The following is a 12,463-nucleotide window of genomic DNA, read 5'->3' as shown; positions in this document are numbered from 1 at the left end:
AAACATGATGCGATTAACAATTGTTTTAAAAAAAATCACAACCGAAAGTAAAACAAAGACACTTGTCGTGTTCTCAAATTTTTTTTTTTTTTTAATTTTCCAAAAACTAAGAAGTTGGGATCTTGAGGCCTTTATCTTCTCTAGTGTTCCTTTTATTAAAACAAAATACAATTAACTAAAATATAAATTTTTAACTGGATTTTAGTGATATTTTTATATGTATTAGCTATTTATACTATCATTTATCACACCCTGAATTAAAACATATTTTTATATTTTTCGTACGATCTTATGATCCTATATTTTACAATCTTACACGTCTCCCCAAATCTTACTAGGATGGATCTCTATTTTGACAACATTGCACACAACAATACATAATTGGTTGCTCACAGTACCTGTTCTTCCATCATGGAGCCAGATGTAGATCCTATTGCTTAGCACAGTGTGTTCAAATTGTTCCATGTCCAGTCCTCACCGCAAAGTTGTTTGCTTAACTTTCTCAGCATCTGCAGATTACAACATAAAAGTCCACTCCGTCAAGGCGTGACATTTATATAGGCACAAAAATGTAACTTCTCAATTGTCAGTCAGGATATCATATCACCATAAAACAACATTGATAAATCCTTGAGTTAATGAAGTTCAGCTTCTTAATATTATTTTTCAAGAAACATCCAACATAAATTGCCATCTTGATTCTACCATTAGACGAAAAGAAAAAAAAAAAAGCACATATTTGGGATAATGTAAACCTCCCTATAAGAAAATTTGAAATAAATAAGAAATAAACCATTGAATAATTTATCTCCCTTCAAAACAAGAACAAAATCACAGCTTTCTAATTCACTTACCTGCTTTTCAGTATCATCATGGTCAAGATGCGACAAGTAAAAAAGAGTCTCCATCATAATCTGAGTAATTAATCAAACGTCGATTAATCAGAGAACATGATGAATAAATATCTCAAATTTACAATTTTACCATATAGTAAAATACAATATTCAAAAGAAAATAGATTGAAGTTCAAGATAGATTTTATATCTACGAATGAGTATTAGAAATTAAACTCTGGCAAAGATCAAAATTGACCTTATTACCTTGTATTGAACAAGAACATCATGTCTTTCACTGTTTCACGGACTATATTCCCATTCCCATCTGAATGAAAGCACAAGTTTCAGCAATCATAAACCATAATCATGACATAAGAAATAGACAACCAGAAGACATGAATGTGAACATCATCATACCTCAAAATCCTCGGTATCACCAACATATGAGATGTTGACAAGATATTCAAGACCCAAAAAGCAAAGCAGCTTTATTCTCTCAAGTGGATTCCAGAGTTCGAATGTTAACCTGCAAAAACAGAAGGGTATAACCACCCCACTATAAATGTTAACAGACTTGAACACAAATCAAGCAAACTGAAAAACTATGAGCAAGAATTAGAGGAAGAGGTGCTACACAGATGTGAAAAAAAACAAATTGACATCGCAATTCAGTATATAGAAAGTTGGGTCCATTCTCAATCATGCCACACGCATGATCTGGTACACATACACAAGGCATAAAAAATTCCCAAAAATAGGACACATTATTTCACCTGATCTCATTACATTTCACGAATTTATACTTGCAACATACAATCACAGATAGACATAAAGGAGAGAAAATAAACCTGCCTTGTAAAATAAGGTGAAGAACAGTGCCAAATTCTGTATGAATGCCTAAACACGGGGGAAATTTTGTTAGAGATGCCTCACAAGTAACTTAGAAGTAAGTCAGGATTCAATTTTGCAATATTACAGATACTTACTGGTTCCTCACTTGAACCATGTGAATATGCCTCAAGAAACTGAAGGGCTGCCGCCTGTGAACGTAAAAAATACAGATGCACGCACATAGAAACTAAAAGAAAACACAGCATGCACACACATGGACTCAAAGGCAAACAAAGACACGGAGCACGTAGTACAGAAACAGAGCACACAAATGCAGAGCACACAAATGCAGAGCACACAGGCACAATGCCCATAAACATAAACATGAACACACATACACAAACCAACAAGGTCACACTCATACAGAGGGAGTGCGGGAGATACAAACACAAAGATAAAGACACAAACAAACGGCCACAAACACAAACACATCAAAACATAGAGAGAGAAAAAAAACACTCATACAAAATTAGAGACAAACAGAGAGACAAAGATAAATAACACAAAGAAAAAGATAGGGCATACACACAGCTTTTAGAAACCTCCAGTGAGCTCTTAAAATCCGAGGATACTGTCGAAAAACATACCTGCCAACAGAAGCAATGGTACACTATTCAACAATGGTATAACATCGAGCAAATCAATACAAAAACATCCCTTGCATGATATTACTTACAATAACTGCCTTGTTATCTTTACCCTTTGTGATTTCACAGTGATTCAATAAATCACGAATGACCACGACCATAATTATGTTTTCCTGCCACATAAACATGATGCGATTAACAATTGTTTTAAAAAAAATCCTAACCGAAAGTAAAACAAAGATACTTGTCGTGTTCTCAAATTTTTTTTTTTTTTAATTTTCCAAAAACTAAGAAGTTGGGATCTTGAGGCCTTTATCTTCTCTAGTGTTCCTTTTATTAAAACAAAATACAATTAACTAAAATATAAATTTTTAACTGGATTTTAGTGATATTTTTATATGTATTAGCTATTTATACTATCATTTATCACACCCTGAATTAAAACATATTTTTATATTTTTCGTACGATCTTATGATCCTATATTTTACAATCTTACACGTCTCCCCGAATCTTACTAGGATGGATCTCTATATTGACAACATTGCACACAACAATACATAATTGGTTGCTCACAGTACCTGTTCTTCCATCATGGAGCCAGATGTAGATCCTATTGCTCAGCACAGTGTGTTCAAATTGTTCCATGTCCAGTCCTCACCGCAAAGTTGTTTGCTTAACTTTCTCAGCATCTGCAGATTACAACATAAAAGTCCACTCCGTCAAGGCGTGACATTTATATAGGCACAAAAATGTAACTTCTCAATTGTCAGTCAGGATATCATATCACCATAAAACAACATTGATAAATCCTTGAGTTAATGAAGTTCAGCTTCTTAATATTATTTTTCAAGAAACATCCAACATAAATTGCCATCTTGATTCTACCATTAGACAAAAAGAAAAAAAAAAAAAGCACATATTTGGGATAATGTAAACCTCCCTATAAGAAAATTTGAAATAAATAAGAAATAAACCATTGAATAATTTATCTCCCTTCAAAACAAGAACAAAATCACAGCTTTCTAATTCACTTACCTGCTTTTCAGTATCATCATGGTCAAGATGCGACAAGTAAAAAAGAGTCTCCATCATAATCTGAGTAATTAATCAAACGTCGATTAATCAGAGAACATGATGAATAAATATCTCAAATTTACAATTTTACCATATAGTAAAATACAATATTCAAAAGAAAATAGATTGAAGTTCAAGATAGATTTTATATCTACGAATGAGTATTAGAAATTAAACTCTAGCAAAGATCAAATTTGACCTTATTACCTTGTATTGAACAAGAACATCATGTCTTTCACTGTTTCACGGACTATATTCCCATTCCCATCTGAATGAAAGCACAAGTTTCAGCAATCATAAACCATAATCATGACATAAGAAATAGACAACCAGAAGACATGAATGTCAACATCATCATACCTTAAAATCCTCGGTATCACCAACATATGAGATGTTGACAAGATATTCAAGACCCAAAAAGCAAAGCAGCTTTATTCTCTCGAGTGGATTCCAGAGTTCGAATGTTAACCTGCAAAAACAGAAGGGTATAACCACCCCACTATAAATGTTAACAGACTTGAACACAAATCAAGCAAACTGAAAAACTATGAGCAAGAATTAGAGGAAGAGGTGCTACACAGATGTGAAAAAAACAAATTGACATCGCAATTCAGTATATAGAAAGGTGGGTGTCCATTCTCAAACATGCCACACGCATGATCTGGTACACATACACAAGGCATAAAAAATTCCCAAAAATAGGACACATTATTTCACCTGATCTCATTACATTTCACGAATTTATACTTGCAACATACAATCACAGATAGACATAAAGGAGAGAAAATAAACCTGCCTTGTAAAATAAGGTGAAGAACAGTGCCAAATTCTGTATGAATGCCTAAACACGGGGGAAACTTTGTTAGAGATGCCTCACAAGTAACTTAGAAGTAAGTCAGGATTCAATTTTGCAATATTACAGATACTTACTGGTTCCTCACTTGAACCATGTGAATATGCCTCAAGAAACTGAAGGGCTGCCGCCTGTGAACGTAAAAAATACAGATGCACGCACATAGAAACTAAAAGAAAACACAGCATGCACACACATGGACTCAAAGGCAAACAAAGACACGGAGCACATAGTACAGAAACAGAGCACACAAATGCAGAGCACACAGGCACAATGCCCATAAACATAAACATGAATACACATACACAAACCAACAAGGTCACACTCATACAGAGGGAGTGCGGGAGATACAAACACAAAGATAAAGACACAAACAAACGGCCACAAACACAAACACATCAAAACATAGAGAGAAAAAAAAAACACTCATACAAAATTAGAGACAAACAGAGAGACAAAGATAAATAACACAAAGAAAAAGATAGGGCATACACACAGCTTTTAGAAACCTCCAGTGAGCTCTTAAAATCTGAGGATACTGTCGAAAAACATACCTGCCAACAGAAGCAATGGTACACTATTCAACAATGGTATAACATCGAGCAAATCAATACAAAAACATCCCTTGCATGATATTACTTACAATAACTGCCTTGTTATCTTTACCCTTTGTGATTTCACAGTGATTCAATAAATCACGAATGACCACGTCCATAATTATGTTTTCCTGCCACATAAACATGATGCGATTAACAATTGTTTTAAAAAAAATCACAACCGAAAGTAAAACAAAGATACTTGTCGTGTTCGCAAATTTTTTTTTTTTTTTTTAATTTTCCAAAAACTAAGAAGTTGGGATCTTGAGGCCTTTATCTTCTCTAGTGTTCCTTTTATTAAAACAAAATACAATTAATTAAAATATAAATTTTTAACTGGATTTTAGTGATATTTTTATATGTATTAGCTATTTATACTATCATTTATCACACCCTGAATTAAAACATATTTTTATATTTTTCGTACGATCTTATGATCCTATATTTTACAATCTTACACGTCTCTCCGAATCTTACTAGGATGGATCTCTATTTTGACAACATTGCACACAACAATACATAATTGGTTGCTCACAGTACCTGTTCTTCCATCATGGAGCCAGATGTAGATCCTATTGCTCAGCACAGTGTGTTCAAATTGTTCCATGTCCAGTCCTCACCGCAAAGTTGTTTGCTTAACTTTCTCAGCATCTGCAGATTACAACATAAATGTCCACTCCGTCAAGGCGTGACATTTATATAGGCACAAAAATGTAACTTCTCAATTGTCAGTCAGGATATCATATCACCATAAAACAACATTGATAAATCCTTGAGTTAATGAAGTTCAGCTTCTTAATATTATTTTTCAAGAAACATCCAACATAAATTGCCATCTTGATTCTACCATTAGACGAAAAGAAAAAAAAAAAGCACATATTTGGGATAATGTAAACCTCCCTATAAGAAAATTTGAAATAAATAAGAAATAAACCATTGAATAATTTATCTCCCTTCAAAACAAGAACAAAATCACAGCTTTCTAATTCACTTACCTGCTTTTAAGTATCATCATGGTCAAGATGCGACAAGTAAAAAAGAGTCTCCATTATAATCTGAGTAATTAATCAAACGTCGATTAATCAGAGAACATGATGAATAAATATCTCAAATTTACAATTTTACCATATAGTAAAATACAATATTCAAAAGAAAATAGATTGAAGTTCAAGATAGATTTTATATCTACGAATGAGTATTAGAAATTAAACTCTGGCAAAGATCAAATTTGACCTTATTACCTTGTATTGAACAAGAACATCATGTCTTTCACTGTTTCACGGACTATATTCCCATTCCCATCTGAATGAAAGCACAAGTTTCAGCAATCATAAACCATAATCATGACATAAGAAATAGACAACCAGAAGACATGAATGTCAACATCATCATACCTTAAAATCCTCGGTATCACCAACATATGAGATGTTGACAAGATATTCAAGACCCAAAAAGCAAAGCAGCTTTATTCTCTCGAGTGGATTCCAGAGTTCGAATGTTAACCTGCAAAAACAGAAGGGTATAACCACCCCACTATAAATGTTAACAGACTTGAACACAAATCAAGCAAACTGAAAAACTATGAGCAAGAATTAGAGGAAGAGGTGCTACACAGATGTGAAAAAAAACAAATTGACATCGCAATTCAGTATATAGAAAGTTGGGTCCATTCTCAATCATGCCACACGCATGATCTGGTACACATACACAAGGCATAAAAAATTCCCAAAAATAGGACACATTATTTCACCTGATCTCATTACATTTCACGAATTTATACTTGCAACATACAATCACAGATAGACATAAAGGAGAGAAAATAAACCTGCCTTGTAAAATAAGGTGAAGAACAGTGCCAAATTCTGTATGAATGCCTAAACACGGGGGAAATTTTGTTAGAGATGCCTCACAAGTAACTTAGAAGTAAGTCAGGATTCAATTTTGCCATATTACAGATACTTACTGGTTCCTCACTTGAACCATGTGAATATGCCTCAAGAAACTGAAGGGCTGCCGCCTGTGAACGTAAAAAATACAGATGCACGCACATAGAAACTAAAAGAAAACACAGCATGCACACACATGGACTCAAAGGCAAACAAAGACACGGAGCACATAGTACAGAAACAGAGCACACAAATGCAGAGCACACAGGCACAATGCCCATAAACATAAACATGAACACACATACACAAACCAACAAGGTCACACTCATACAGAGGGAGTGCGGGAGATACAAACACAAAGATAAAGACACAAACAAACGGCCACAAACACAAACACATCAAAACATAGAGAGAAAAAAAAAACACTCATACAAAATTAGAGACAAACTGATAGACAAAGATAAATAACACAAAGAAAAAGATAGGGCATACACACAGCTTTTAGAAACCTCCAGTGAGCTCTTAAAATCCGAGGATACTGTCGAAAAACATACCTGCCAACAGAAGCAATGGTACACTATTCAACAATGGTATAACATCGAGCAAATCAATACAAAAACATCCCTTGCATGATATTACTTACAATAACTGCCTTGTTATCTTTACCCTTTGTGATTTCACAGTGATTCAATAAATCACGAATGACCACGACCATAATTATGTTTTCCTGCCACATAAACATGATGCGATTAACAATTGTTTTAAAAAAAATCACAACCGAAAGTAAAACAAAGATACTTGTCGTGTTCTCAAATTTATTTTTTTTTTTTAATTTTCCAAAAACTAATAAGTTGGGATCTTGAGGCCTTTATCTTCTCTAGTGTTCCTTTTATTAAAACAAAATACAATTAACTAAAATATAAATTTTTAACTGGATTTTAGTGATATTTTTATATGTATTAGCTATTTATACTATCATTTATCACACCCTGAATTAAAACATATTTTTATATTTTTCGTACGATCTTATGATCCTATATTTTACAATCTTACACGTCTCTCCGAATCTTACTAGGATGGATCTCTATTTTGACAACATTGCGCACAACAATACATAATTGGTTGCTCACAGTACCTGTTCTTCCATCATGGAGCCAGATGTAGATCCTATTGCTCAGCACAGTGTGTTCAAATTGTTCCATGTCCAGTCCTCACCGCAAAGTTGTTTGCTTAACTTTCTCAGCATCTGCAGATTACAACATAAAAGTCCACTCCGTCAAGGCGTGACATTTATATAGGCACAAAAATGTAACTTCTCAATTGTCAGTCAGGATATCATATCACCATAAAACAACATTGATAAATCCTTGAGTTAATGAAGTTCAGCTTCTTAATATTATTTTTCAAGAAACATCCAACATAAATTGCCATCTTGATTCTACCATTAGACGAAAAGAAAAAAAAAAAGCACATATTTGGGATAATGTAAACCTCCCTATAAGAAAATTTGAAATAAATAAGAAATAAACCATTGAATAATTTATCTCCCTTCAAAACAAGAACAAAATCACAGCTTTCTAATTCACTTACCTGCTTTTCAGTATCATCATGGTCAAGATGCGACAAGTAAAAAAGAGTCTCCATCATAATCTGAGTAATTAATCAAACGTCGATTAATCAGAGAACATGATGAATAAATATCTCAAATTTACAATTTTACCATATAGTAAAATACAATATTCAAAAGAAAATAGATTGAAGTTCAAGATAGATTTTATATCTACGAATGAGTATTAGAAATTAAACTCTGGCAAAGATCAAATTTGACCTTATTACCTTGTACTGAACAAGAACATCATGTCTTTCACTGTTTCACGGACTATATTCCCATTCCCATCTGAATGAAAGCACAAGTTTCAGCAATCATAAACCATAATCATGACATAAGAAATACACAACCAGAAGACATGAATGTGAACATCATCATACCTTAAAATCCTCGGTATCACCAACATATGAGATGTTGACAAGATATTCAAGACCCAAAAAGCAACGCAGATTTATTCTCTCGAGTGGACTCCAGAGTTCGAATGTTAACCTGCAAAAACAGAAGGGTATAACCACCCCACTATAAATGTTAACATACTTGAACACAAATCAAGCAAACTGAAAAACTATGAGCAAGAATTAGAGGAAGAGGTGCTACACAGATGTGAAAAAAAACAAATTGACATCGCAATTCAGTATATAGAAAGGTGGGTCCATTCTCAATCATGCCACACGCATGATCTGGTACACATACACAAGGCATAAAAAATTCCCAAAAATAGGACACATTATTTCACCTGATCTCATTACATTTCACGAATTTATACTTGCAACATACAATCACAGATAGACATAAAGGAGAGAAAATAAACCTGCCTTGTAAAATAAGGTGAAGAACAGTGCCAAATTCTGTATGAATGCCTAAACACGGGGAAATTTTGTTAGAGATGCCTCACAAGTAACTTAGAAGTAAGTCAGGATTCAATTTTGCAATATTACAGATACTTACTGGTTCCTCACTTGAACCATGTGAATATGCCTCAAGAAACTGAAGGGCTGCCGCCTGTGAACGTAAAAAATACAGATGCACGCACATAGAAACTAAAAGAAAACACAGCATGCACACACATGGACTCAAAGGCAAACAAAGACACGGAGCACATAGTACAGAAACAGAGCACACAAATGCAGAGCACACAGGCACAATGCCCATAAACATAAACATGAACACACATACACAAACCAACAAGGTCACACTCATACAGAGGGAGTGCGGGAGATACAAACACAAAGATAAAGACACAAACAAACGGCCACAAACACAAACACATCAAAACATAGAGAGAAAAAAAAACACTCATACAAAATTAGAGACAAACAGAGAGACAAAGATAAATAACACAAAGAAAAAGATAGGGCATACACACAGCTTTTAGAAACCTCCAGTGAGCTCTTAAAATCCGAGGATACTGTCGAAAAACATACCTGCCTACAGAAGCAATGGTACACTATTCAACAATGGTATAACATCGAGCAAATCAATACAAAAACATCCCTTGCATGATATTACTTACAATAACTGCCTTGTTATCTTTACCCTTTGTGATTTCACAGTGATTCAATAAATCACGAATGACCACGACCATAATTATGTTTTCCTGCCACATAAACATGATGCGATTAACAATTGTTTTAAAAAAAATCGCAACCGAAAGTAAAACAAAGATACTTGTCGTGTTCTCAAATTTTTTTTTTTTTTAATTTTCCAAAAACTAAGAAGATGGGATCTTGAGGCCTTTATCTTCTCTAGTGTTCCTTTTATTAAAACAAAATACAATTAACTAAAATATAAATTTTTAACTGGATTTTAGTGATATTTTTATATGTATTAGCTATTTATACTATCATTTATCACACCCTGAATTAAAACATATTTTTATATTTTTCGTACGATCTTATGATCCTATATTTTACAATCTTACACGTCTCTCTGAATCTTACTAGGATGGATCACTATTTTGACAACATCGCGCACAATAATACATAATTGGTTGCTCACAATACCTGTTCTTCCATCATGGAGCCAGATGTAGATCCTATTGCTCAGCACAGTGTGTTCAAATTGTTCCATGTCCAGTCCTCACCGCAAAGTTGTTTGCTTAACTTTCTCAGCATCTGCAGATTACAACATAAAAGTCCACTCCGTCAAGGCGTGACATTTAATATAGGCAAAAAAATGTAACTTCTCAATTGTCAGTCAGGATATCATATCACCATAAAACAACATTGATAAACCATTGAGTTAATGAAGTTCAGCTTCTTAATATTATTTTTCGAGAAACATCCAACATAAATTGCCATCGTGATTCTACCATTAGACGAAAAGAAAAAAAAGACAGCACATATTTGGGATAATGTAAACCTCCCTATAATAAAATTTGAAATAAATAAGAAAGAAACCATTGAATAATTTATCTCCCTTCAAAACAAGAACAAAATCACAGCTTTCTAATTCACTTACCTGCTTTTCAGTATCATCATGGTCAAGATGCGACAAGTAAAAAAGAGTCTCCATCATAATCTGAGTAATTAATCAAACGTCGATTAATCAGAGAACATGATGAATAAATATCTCAAATTTACAATTTTACCATATAGTAAAATACAATATTCAAAAGAAAATAGATTGAAGTTCAAGATAGATTTTATATCTAAAATGAATATTAGAAATTAAACTCTGGCAAAGATCAAATTTGACCTTATTACCTTGTATTGAACAAGAACATCATGTCTTTCACTGTTTCACGGACTATATTCCCATTCCCATCTGAATGAAAGCACAAGTTTCAGCAATCATAAACCATAATCATGACATAAGAAATAGACAACCAGAAGACATGAATGTCAACATCATCATACCTTAAAATCCTCGGTATCACCAACATATGAGATGTTGACAAGATATTCAAGACCCAAAAAGCAAAGCAGCTTTATTCTCTCGAGTGGATTCCAGAGTTCGAATGTTAACCTGCAAAAACAGAAAGGGTATAACCACCCCACTATAAATGTTAAAAGACTTGAACACAAATCAAGCAAACTGAAAAACTATGAGCAAGAATTAGAGGAAGAGGTGCTACACAGATGTGAAAAAAAACAAATTGACATCGCAATTCAGTATATAGAAAGGTGGGTGTCCATTCTCAAACATGCCACACGCATGATCTGGTACACATACACAAGGCATAAAAGATTCCCAAAAATAGGACACATTATTTCACCTGATCTCATTACATTTCACGAATTTATACTTGCAACATACAATCACAAATAGACATAAAGGAGAGAAAATAAACCTGCCCTGTAAAATAAGGTGAAGAACAGTGCCAAATTCTGTATGAATGCCTAAACACGGGGGAAATTTTGTTAGAGATGCCTCACAAGTAACTTAGAAGTAAGTCAGGATTCAATTTTGCCATATTACAGATACTTACCGGTTCCTCACTTGAACCATGTGAATATGCCTCAAGAAACTGAAGGGCTGCTGCCTGTGAACGTAAAAAATACAGATGCACGCACATAGAAACTAAAAGAAAACACAGCATGCACACACATGGAATCAAAGGCAAACAAAGACACGGAGCACATAGTACAGAAACAGAGCACACAAACATAGAGCACACAAATGCAAAGCACACAGGCACAATGCCCATAAACATAAACATGAACACACATACACAAACCAACAAGGTCACACTCATACAGAGGGAGTGCGGGAGATACAAACACAAAGATAAAGACACAAACAAACGGCCACAAACACAAACACATCAAAACATAGAGAGAAAAAAAAAACACTCATACAATATTAGAGACAAACAGAGAGACAGATAAATAACACAAAGAAAAAGATAGGGCATACACACAGCTTTTAGAAACCTCCAGTGAGCTCTTAAAATCCGAGGATACTGTCGAAAAACATACCTGCCAATAGAAGCAATGGTACACTATTCAACAATGGTATAACATCGAGCAAATCAATACAAAAACATCCCTTGCATGATATTACTTACAATAACTGCCTTGTTATCTTTACCCTTTGTGATTTCACTGTGATTCAATAAATCACGAATGACCACGACCATAATTATGTTTTCCTGCCACATAAACATGATGCGATTAACAATTGTTTTA

At 33.9% G+C, this 12,463-nt stretch overlaps 2 long non-coding RNA genes across 2 annotated transcripts; both read right to left on the bottom strand.

Moving 5' to 3' along the window:
• Positions 1–397: 397 nt before the first annotated feature.
• LOC145959119 (uncharacterized) lies at positions 398–7,502 on the bottom strand. Its single transcript, XR_014434843.1, has 7 exons — positions 6,080–7,502; positions 5,834–5,893; positions 5,379–5,489; positions 4,886–4,969; positions 3,597–4,796; positions 1,254–3,410; positions 398–1,161 (listed from the first exon to the last, which is right to left on the bottom strand). It is a non-coding gene; the product is annotated as an uncharacterized LOC145959119 (long non-coding RNA).
• Positions 7,503–10,335: 2,833 nt separating this feature from the next.
• On the bottom strand, positions 10,336–12,448 carry LOC145959121 (uncharacterized). Its single transcript, XR_014434845.1, has 4 exons — positions 11,764–12,448; positions 11,192–11,674; positions 11,039–11,099; positions 10,336–10,853 (listed from the first exon to the last, which is right to left on the bottom strand). It is a non-coding gene; the product is annotated as an uncharacterized LOC145959121 (long non-coding RNA).
• Between the last annotated feature and the right edge of the window lie 15 nt (positions 12,449–12,463).

This window comes from Cajanus cajan, chromosome 6 (genome assembly GCF_000230855.2).
Source record: "Cajanus cajan strain Asha chromosome 6, NIPB_CcT2T_4, whole genome shotgun sequence".
Taxonomy (NCBI): Eukaryota; Viridiplantae; Streptophyta; class Magnoliopsida; order Fabales; family Fabaceae; genus Cajanus; species Cajanus cajan.
This window is presented reverse-complemented; position numbering and strand designations above follow the sequence as displayed.